This window comes from Hypanus sabinus, chromosome 9, assembly GCF_030144855.1.
Source record: "Hypanus sabinus isolate sHypSab1 chromosome 9, sHypSab1.hap1, whole genome shotgun sequence".
Taxonomy (NCBI): Eukaryota; Metazoa; Chordata; class Chondrichthyes; order Myliobatiformes; family Dasyatidae; genus Hypanus; species Hypanus sabinus.
In genome coordinates, this window is record NC_082714.1 from 9491027 (window position 1) to 9501428 (window position 10402).

Genomic DNA, 10402 nt, shown 5'->3' on the forward strand with positions numbered 1-10402 from the left:
CCGGTGGTGGTGATTGCACAAGAGCCGGTGGTGGTGATTGCACAGATGCCGGTGGTGGTGATTGCAAGGAGACGGTGGTGGTGATTGCACAGGGGCCGGTGGTGGTGATTGCACAAGAGCCGGTGGTGGTGATTGCACAAGAGCCGGTGGTGGTGATTGCACAGGTGCCGGTGGTGGTGATTGCACAGGTGCCGGTGGTGGTGATTGCACAAGAGCCGGTGGTGGTGATTGCACAGATGCCGGTGGTGGTGATTGCAAGGAGACGGTGGTGGTGATTGCACAGGAGCCGGTGGTGGTGATTGCACAGGTGCCGGTGGTGGTGATTGCACAGATGCCGGTGGTGGTGATTGCACAGGGGCCGGTGGTGGTGATTGCACAGGGGCCGGTGGTGGTGATTGCACAGGGGCCGGTGGTAGTGATTGCACAGGGGCCAGTGGTGGTAATTGCACAGATGCCGGTGGTGGTGATTGCACAGGGGCCGGTGGTGGTGATTGCACAGATGCCGGTGGTGGTGATTGCACAGATGCCGGTGGTGGTGATTGCACAGGGGCCGGTGGTGGTGATTGCACAGATGCCGGTGGTGGTGATTGCACAGGGGCCGGTGGTGGTGATTGCACAGATGCCGGTGGTGGTGATTGCACAGATGCCGGTGGTGGTGATTGCACAGGGGCCGGTGGTGGTGATTGCACAGATGCCGGTGGTGGTGATTGCACAGATGCCGGTGGTGGTGATTGCACAGATGCCGGTGGTGGTGGTTGCACAGGTGCCGGTGGTGGTGATTGCACAGATGCCGGTGGTGGTGATTGCACAGATGCCGGTGGTGGTGATTGCACAGGTGCCGGTGGTGTTGATTGCACAGGGGCCGGTGGTGGTGATTGCACAGGAGCCGGTGGTGGTAATTGCACAGGTAACGGTGGTGGTGATTGCACAGGAGCCGGTGGTGGTGATTGTACAGGGGCCGGTGGTGGTGATTGCACAGGAGCCGGTGGTGGTGATTGCACAGGAGCCGGTGGTGGTGATTGCACAGGAGCCGGTGGTGGTGATTGCACAGGGGCCGGTGGTAGTGATTGCACAGATGCCGGTGGTGGTGATTGCACAGGTGCCGGTGGTGGTGATTGCACAGGAGCCGGTGGTGGTGATTGCACAGGTAACGGTGGTGGTGATTGCACAGGTAACGGTGGTGGTGATTGCACAGATGCCGGTGGTGGTGATTGCACAGATGCCGGTGGTGGTGATTGCACAGGGGCCGGTGGTGGTGATTGCACAGATGCCGGTGGTGGTGATTGCACAGGGGCCGGTGGTGGTGATTGCACAGATGCCGGTGGTGGTGATTGCACAGGGGCCGGTGGTGGTGATTGCACAGGAGACGGTGGTGGTGATTGCACAGATGCCGGTGGTGGTGATTGCACAGGGGCCTGTGGTGGTGATTGCACAGATGCCGGTGGTGGTGATTGCACAGGGGCCGGTGGTGGTGATTGCACAGATGCCGGTGGTGGTGATTGCACAGATGCCGGTGGTGGTGATTGCACAGGTGCCGGTGGTGGTGATTGCACAGGTAACGGTGGTGGTGATTGCACAGGGGCCGGTGGTGGTGATTGCACAGGGGCCGGTGGTGGTGATTGCACAGATGCCGGTGGTGGTGATTGTACAGGATCCGGTGGTGGTGATTGCACAGGAGCCGGTGGTGGTGATTGCACAGGTGCCGGTGGTGGTGATTGCACAGGAGCCGGTGGTGGTAATTGCACAGGTAACGGTGGTGGTGATTGCACAGATGCCGGTGGTGGTGATTGCACAGGGGCCGGTGGTGGTGATTGCACAGATGCCGGTGGTGGTGATTGCACAGGGGCCGGTGGTGGTGATTGCACAGATGCCGGTGGTGGTGATTGCACAGATGCCGGTGGTGGTGATTGCACAGGAGCCGGTGGTGGTGATTGCACAGGGGCCGGTGGTGGTGATTGCACAGATGCCGGTGGTGGTGATTGCACAGATGCCGGTGGTGGTGATTGCACAGGTAACGGTGGTGGTGATTGCACAGATGCCGGTGGTGGTGATTGCAAGGAGACGGTGGTGGTGATTGCACAGGGGCCGGTGGTGGTGATTGCACAGGAGCCGGTGGTGGTGATTGCACAGATGCCGGTGGTGGTAATTGCACAGGGGCCGGTGGTGGTGATTGCACAGGTGCCGGTGGTGGTGATTGCACAGATGCCGGTGGTGGTGATTGCACAGGGGCCGGTGGTGGTGATTGCACAGGAGCCGGTGGTGGTGATTGCACAGGAGCCGGTGGTGGTGATTGCACAGGAGCCGGTGGTGGTGATTGCACAAGTGCCGGTGGTGGTGATTACACAGGAGCCGGTGGTGGTGATTGCACAAGAGCCGGTGGTGGTGATTGCACAGGAGCCGGTGGTGGTGATTGCACAGAGGCCGGTGGTGGTGATTGCCCAGGGTCCGGTGGTGGTGATTGCACAGATGCCGGTGGTGGTGATTGCACAGGGGCCGGTGGTGGTAATTGCACAGGTGCCGGTGGTGGTGATTGCACAGGTGCCGGTGGTGATTGCACCGGAGACGGAGGTTGTGCTGGTTCCGGCCTAACTGGAAGTGTCAGCCCACTAGGCGTCAGTGATCCCTCATGCATGTGCGAGGCGCCTGGTATATACGCGTACAAAATGCCCGGTATATGAGTGTTGTGAGGAGTCTGTGTAGGGCCTGGTGTGCGCGGTGTCACCTCGGGTACGGGGTTCATAGTTACCAGAGAGTGTTCAGGGTAGTGGTCTGCTGCTCCTGCGAGCACCAGGTCGCGGACGGAGACCGTGTCCTCCCACCCATCAGGTAAGACCATGTAGGCGTACTGGGGGTTCGCATGTAGAAGGTGAACCCTCTCGACCAGTGGGGAGTATTTAGTACTCCTCACATGTCTCCGGAGCAGCACTGGCCCTGGGGACATCAACCAAAATGGTAGGGTGGTCCCAGTGACAGACTTCCTGGGAAAAGAGAATAGGCATTCCTGAGGGGTGGACGTACATAACAGGGAGAGGATAGAGTGGAGTGCCTCAGGGAGGACCTCCTGCCATCGAGAGACCGGCAACCCTTTTGACTTAAGGGCTAAAAGTGTGGCCTTCCACACTGTGACATTCTCCCTCTCCACCTGTCCATTTCCCCGGGGATTATAACTCATGGTCCGACTAGTAGCAATGCCCCTAGCTAGCAGGTACTGGCGCAGCTCGTCACTCATAAAGGAGGACCCTATATCACTGTGGATATAGCAGGGATACCCGAACAGAGTGAAGAGCTGGCGCAGGGCTTTTATGATGGACGTGGCAGTGGTGTCGGGGCAGGGGATGGCAAAGGGGAACCACGAGTACTCGTCAATAACATTGAGAAAATAGACATTGCGGTCGGTAGAGGGAAGGGGGCCCTTAAAGTCAACACTCAGTCGCTCAAAAGGGTGGCCTTGACAAGTTGTGCAGTTTCAGGACGGTAGAAGTGCAATGCTGCGGACTCGTGACACGGCCGGTAAGTCAGAGGATCACTTTGGCTTCTGGGTCGCATTCCACAGACATCTGGGTGGGTTGTGTAGCGACATTGGTGGTGCAGGGCACAGAATATCAGAACTTTGCGCTACTGGTCATGCCTCAACTGTGCGCGCCTGTGCTATTGGGGCTCGACTTCCAGAGAAGCATGCAAGCCAGAGTTCAAAGGCAAGAGCTGCTTCAGGGTCCTGGGGGTCCAAATCCAATCTTTCCGGACGTAAAATGCTTTCCATGTTTTAAAACTTCCAGTCAATAAAATTGATGCACCATCAATAACTCTCTCTGAGACATAAAGGCAAGATATCGGCTTTTATTGACTGGAAGAAGGAACAAGCAGTGAGTGACCACCATACTACATCCTGGAGACTGAGAGGCCGGGCTCAGACCTCAATCGCCTTTATACCGGGGTCTGTGGGAGGAGCCACAGGAGCAGTCAGCGGGGGGAGCGTCCAGACAGGTACATGTAGTTCACCACAAGCAGTTTATCAGGGAGACAAAGAAGGCACACAGGTGGGTTTCTTCATATATAGCGCGATAACCTTCCAGGTGAGCTAATCTAGCTGGAATTCTGCAAGGGCTGCTCCTTGGTTTTGGGTAACAGTTCAGCCTCACACTCCTGATCTCGGGTCACCTCGTGTGGAGGTGAATGGGCCGCTCGGGGGATCTCCTCCTTGTCAGTTTGCTCCTGGGGTCTGGCCAAGGTGGCTGCCCAGGTGATGGGCAGTCAGTTAGTAGGTTAATTAGACACAAGGGTGCAATTGGGCGGTGTGGGCTCATTGGGAATGGCCTGTCACTGTGCTGTGTCTCTGAAAACTAAAACTTTTAAAATGACAATTAATTAATCCACTTTCAGGGAGGTGAAAGGGGCTACATATCTACCGTGGGTTCATTAAACCAGAGCTCAAAGTTCAAAGTAAATTTATTAACAAATTGTGTACATCTCATATACTACCTTGAGATTCATTTTCTTGCAGGCATTTGCAGGAAAATAAAGAAATACAATAGAATTTATGAAAAACTGTAAATGAATAAAGACTGATAACCAACATGCAGAAGAAGATAAATCATGCAAATAATAAAAAAGGTAAATAAGTAATACTGGGAACATAGGTGTAGAGGCCCTGAAAGTGAGTTTGTAGCTTATGCGGTCCGTTCAGTGCTGGGGTGAGTGAAGTTATCCACATTGGTTCAGCTTGGTGGCTGTAGAGTAATAACTGTTCCTGAACCTGGAGGTATGGGACCTGTGCTGAACTACATATACCTGTCTGGACACTCCCCCTGCTGACTGCTCCTGTGGCTCCTCCCACTGACCCCTGTATAAAGGCGATTGGAGGTACTGCTCCTCCCTCAGTGTCCGAGATGTCGTGTGGTGATCTCTTGCTGCTGACTGCTCTCTTCCAGCTAATAAAAGCCTATCTCGCCTCACGTCTCCGAGAGTTATGCACCATCAGGACCTGAGGCTCCTGTACCTCCTTCCAGATGGCAGCAGCAAAAAGGGAGCATGTCCTAGATGTGAGGAGAAAGAAGCTTTCAGCCTGTTCACTCTCAGGATGCAGACATCACGGACAGCATGAGTATTTATTCCTTTTAAAATGAGGAGGCAGATAAGACTCAACAATAATGAACAGCGGAGTCACAAACAGGCCAGTCCATTTATCCAAAGTTTCAAGGTTATTGTCATGAACTACATTTTAAATAAATGCAGATTTTCTTTGATTACTTCATTAAATTCTTTGGCTACTTCTGCAGAACACAGACTCATGTGTCTGGATTGAAGATCTAGACATGGGGTTGTTAGTCTGGTGACTGTTCCAGTCTGTTACTCAGAATTCCAGGAGTCTTTTGGACCATTAATCTGTCCTTTTCTCAGCAGCCCTCCAACTCCTGGCCGAAGTAAACCAGTAAATTTGCTTATTGAGGTAACAGGCACCAAGGTTCAGTGACAAACCGTTCCTCCTGTCATCCATCCAGATAATTTCATTACGACAGTGCATTGAGCTAGTACAAGAGAAAACAATTACAGAATGCAGAATAGAGTGTCACAGTTGCAGAGAAAGTGAGGTAGAGAGTGAGGTGCAACACCATTATGAGGTAGCTTGTGAAGCCAAGAGTCCATCTTATTGTAGAAGGGGATTGTTTAAGTCTAATAACAGCAGGCTGAAAGCTGACCTTGAGCCAGGTGGTGAGTGTTTCAGGTTGTTGTACCCTCTGTGTGATGGGATAGGGGGGGAAGAAATAATGACCCTGGAGGATGGGTTCTTTGTTTACACTGGCTACTTAACTGAAGCTGTGAGAAGGATACAGAGTCCATGAGGAGAGCTGGTTGTGGCTTGGTGTGGCAAGTGTAGTCAGAGTTCATGGAGAGGAGGTCGGTCACTGTGATGTGCTGAGTAGAGTCCACAACTCTCTGCAGTCTCTTGCGGTCACGACAGAGCAGTTGCCACAGCAAGCTGTGATGCAACGAGATAGGATACAGACAAGAGAAAATCTGCAGATGCTGGAAATCCAAGCAACACGCTAAATGCTGGATACTTACTCTGGTGGGCGCAAGACGTTCTCAGTGCTTCTATCACTCAAACTTGCAAATACGTAGAGAACATTCCTCCTCATCGTCGTGTTGTCTGACACGGGCGATCATGGTCCTCCTACTCTTGGCAAATTTTTCTGCAGAAATGTTTTGGCGTTGCCTTCTTCTCGGCAGAGTCATTAAAAGGCGAGTGACACCCCCTCAGCCATTATCCATATTCTTCAGAGATCGTCTGCCTGGCGTCAGTGGTCACGTAACCAGGACTTGTGATCTGCACCGGCTGCTCGTACGACCGTCCACCACCTGCTCCCGTGGCTCCCATTGATCAGGTGGGGGGGGGGGCTAACCCAGTGCTACATCTTCCCCACAGGTGACCTGCAGGCTAACAGAGGGAAGCAGCACTTTCCACCACCCTTGGTAAAGACCATAAGACATAGGAGCAGAATTTGGCCCATCCAGTCTGCCCCACCATTCAATCATGGCTGATCATTTTTTCTCCCTCCTCAGCCCCAGTTCCCGGCTTTCTCTCCGTAACCTTTGATGCCATGTTCGAACAAGAACCTATCAAGCTCTGCTTTAAATTCACTCAACAAGCTGACCTCCACAGCTGCCTATGGTAACAAATTCCACAAATTCACCACCCCCTGGCTAAAGAAATTGCTCCGCATCAGTTTTAAATGGACGCACCTCTATCCTGAGGCGTATGCCCTCTACCCTCTTGTCCTAGACTCCCCCACCGTGGGAAACATCCCTTCCACAACTACTCTGTCCAGGCCTTTCAACATTCAAAAGGTTTCCATAAGATCCACCCTCAGCCTTCTGAAGTCCAGTGAATACAGACCGAGAGTCATCAAGCGTTCCTCATATGATAACCCTTTCATTCCCAGAATTATCCTTATCAACCTCTTCTGAACCCTGTCCGATGCCAGCACATCTTTTCTTATTTGAGGAGCCCAAAACTGTTCACAGTACTCAAGGTGAAGCCTCACCAGTGCCTTATAAAGCCTCAGAACCACACCCTTGCTCTTGTATTCTAGACCTCTTGAAGTTAATGCTAATGTTGCATTTGCCTTCCTCACCACTGACTCTACCTGCAAGTTAACCTTTAGGGTGTTCTGCACAAGGACTCCCAAGTCCCTCTGCATCTTAGATTTTTGGATTTTTTCAACATTCGGAAAATAGTCTGCACATTTATTTCTACTACCAAAATGATTAACCATGCATTTTCCAACATTGTTTTTCATTTGCCATTTTCTTGTCCATTCTTCTAATCTGTCTTTCTGCAGCCTCCCTGTTTCCTTAACTCTACTCACCCCTCTAACATTCTTCATATCATCTGCAAATCGGACAACAAAGCCATCTATTCCATCATCTAAATCATTGATATACAGCATAAAAAGATGTGATCCTGACACTGACCTCTGCGGAACACCACTAGTCACTGGCTGCCAACCAGAAAAGGATCCTTTTACTCCCACTCACTGCCTCCTACCGATCAGCCAATGCTTTAACTGTGCTAGCAACTTTCCTGTAATACCATGGGCTCTTTACTTGGTAAGCAGCTTCATGTGTGGCACCTTGTCAAAGGCCTTCTGATAGTCAAAATATACATCATTCACTGCATCCCCTTTATCTATTCTACTTGTAATCTCCTCAAAGAATGCCAACAGGTTCATCAGACAAGACTTTTGCTTAAGGATACCATGCTGACTTTGTCCTATCTTGTCCTGTGTCAGCAAGTACTCCATAACCTCATCCTTAACAATTAACACATTGAAGACTGATGCAAAATACTCATTTAATTCATCTGTCATCTCCTTGTCCCCTGTTATTATTTCTCCAGCCTTGTTTTCTAGGGGTCCTATATCCACACTCATCTCTTTTTTTATTTTTTACATACTATAGTAACCTCCCTATTTGCTGGAGAAATTGTGGAAATCAAAGTGCAAATCATTATCATATTTTTTGGGACTGCCCTGTTATCAAAAACTATTGGAGGGGGATACACAATGCCCTTCAAGACATCTTTAAATGTGAAATACCCTTGGAGAATAAGACCATATATTTTGGATATATACCTCAAGAACGGTTGAAAAGAGATAAATATTTAATGAATATATTGTTAGTGGCTGGTAAAAAGACTCTTACTAGGAAATGGTTATCACAGGAGAGCCCAACTTTAAATACATGGATGGAAATTACAATGGACATTTACAAAATGGAGAAGATAACAGCATCTGTTAATCATAAGCTGGAACAATTTGATTCAAACTGGGAAAAAATGGTTTAACTACATAATGCCTCATAGGCCTGTTTTTATTCTCACAAATCAATGACTCTGTTGTAAAAAAAAAGATCACTCCCTACTTGTACAGAGTTCTTTCCTTCCGCTTGTTTTTTCTTTCCACTCTTTTCTATAAGTGTATATCTCAGATAAATACTTTGTGGAGATTTGTGATATATATGATTATATGATATATATGTACAATGTCTGAAATACATCTTATGGAAATATTTGTTTGATGAACTTCACCCACTTTGATATTGTTTGCTCACTTGCTTTCATATTTCATCTTTTCTCTCCTAATAACTCTTTTAGTTGCTCTCTGTAGGTTTTTAAAAGCATCCCAATCCTCTGTCTTCCCACTAATTTGTGCTTTGTTCTATGCCCTCTCTTTTGCTTTTACACTAGCTTTGACTTCCCTTGTCAGCCACGGTTGTACTATTTTGCCAGTTGAGTATTTCTTTGTGTTTAGAATACATCTATCCTGCACCTTCCTCATTTTTCCCTGAAACTCGAGCCATTGCTGCTCTGCTGTCATCCCTGCCAGCATCCCCTTCCAATTTACTTTGGCCAACTTCTCTCATACCACTGTATTCCTTTACTCCACTGAAATACTGCTTTGTCAGTCTTTACTTTCTCCCTATCAAACTTCAAGTTGAACTCAATCATATTGTGATCACTGCCTCCTAAGGGTTATTTTACCTTAAGCACCCTACTCACCTCCAGTTTGTTACATAACACCCAATCCAGTATAGCTGATCCCCTAGTAGGCTCTATGACAAGCTGCTCTAAAAAGCCATCTTGTAGGCATTCAACAAACTCACTCTCTTGAGATGCATTACCAACCTGATTTTCCCAATCGGCCTGCATGTTGAAATTGTGCATACTGGACCTCCACCCCAGACCCTAGAGAACACTGAAAGGTTAAAACAGAGGTTCCCAGCCTTGGGTCTCTGGACCCCCTGGTTAATGGTAGGGATCCATGGGCTAAGAAAGCTTGGGAACCCCTGGATTAAAATATAAGAAATTGACAAAATTAAACCTGGAAGGTATATCGATAGAGTAAATGAAAGCAGACTTTTCTACTGAGGCCAGGTTAGAAGAGGAATGGGTGAAAGCTGAAATGTTTAAGGGGAAATGTGAGAGGGAACTTCTTCACTCAGAGAGTGATGAGAATGTGGAACGAGCTGCCATAGAAAGTGGTGAATACAAGTTCAATTTCAACACTTAAGACTAGTTGGGATAAGTACATAGATGCGAGGGGTGTGGAGTGCTATGGCTGGGTGCAGCTCAATGGGACTAGGCAAAATAATATTTTGGCTTGAACTAGGTGGGCCAAAAGGCCTGTTTCTGTGCTGTAGTGTTCTATGACTCCAAACTTCTCTTGAGTAAAAGCAGAGAAACGAGGGTCACGTATCAATTCATCTTGGTGGGCTTCCTGACTACCTACTTCTGGCTTGCTGTGACTTGTGTCATTGCCCTCAATATGGCCCATTAAAGCTCACTAATTGCATCGGTGGGAGCGGTCACCTCCTCACTGCGTTTGGTCCTTCCTCAAAGAGCGTTTTCCCATTCAGGCATTGGGAACTGCTCCTGTACAGTCCAGTTTAACTTGCTCTCGTTCTGACTGCAATATGTTTCCCATTAGCAGACATGGTAAACAACAGCTTTCATTAGTAGCATTCCTTTGGTAACAACGAGCAATTACTATTAAACTCTGGAGGTTCTGCCAGCTCACATTGGAGTGACCAACAGGATCCACTTATGGCCAGGCTTCTTGAGCATGTTTGTTTGCTGTTATGTTTGCCGAACCGCGACTGTTCCTGCCGCTTGCAAGTCAACCCGCTCCATTCTAAAACGTTGCGAACCCAGCCATTCTGAACAACTCAAACATGGTGGGTGGCAACATTGCCGGTTCTCAGACAGCACGTTGTACATTTGGCGGTCCTCCTGGGCTAGAACTTCTCAGAAAGTCAGGCCATTCTGCCCATTGTGTCCAACCTGGCCAGACAAAAGTAAGATCAGTAAATCCTAAACACAAGAGGTTCTGCAGTTGCTGGAAAT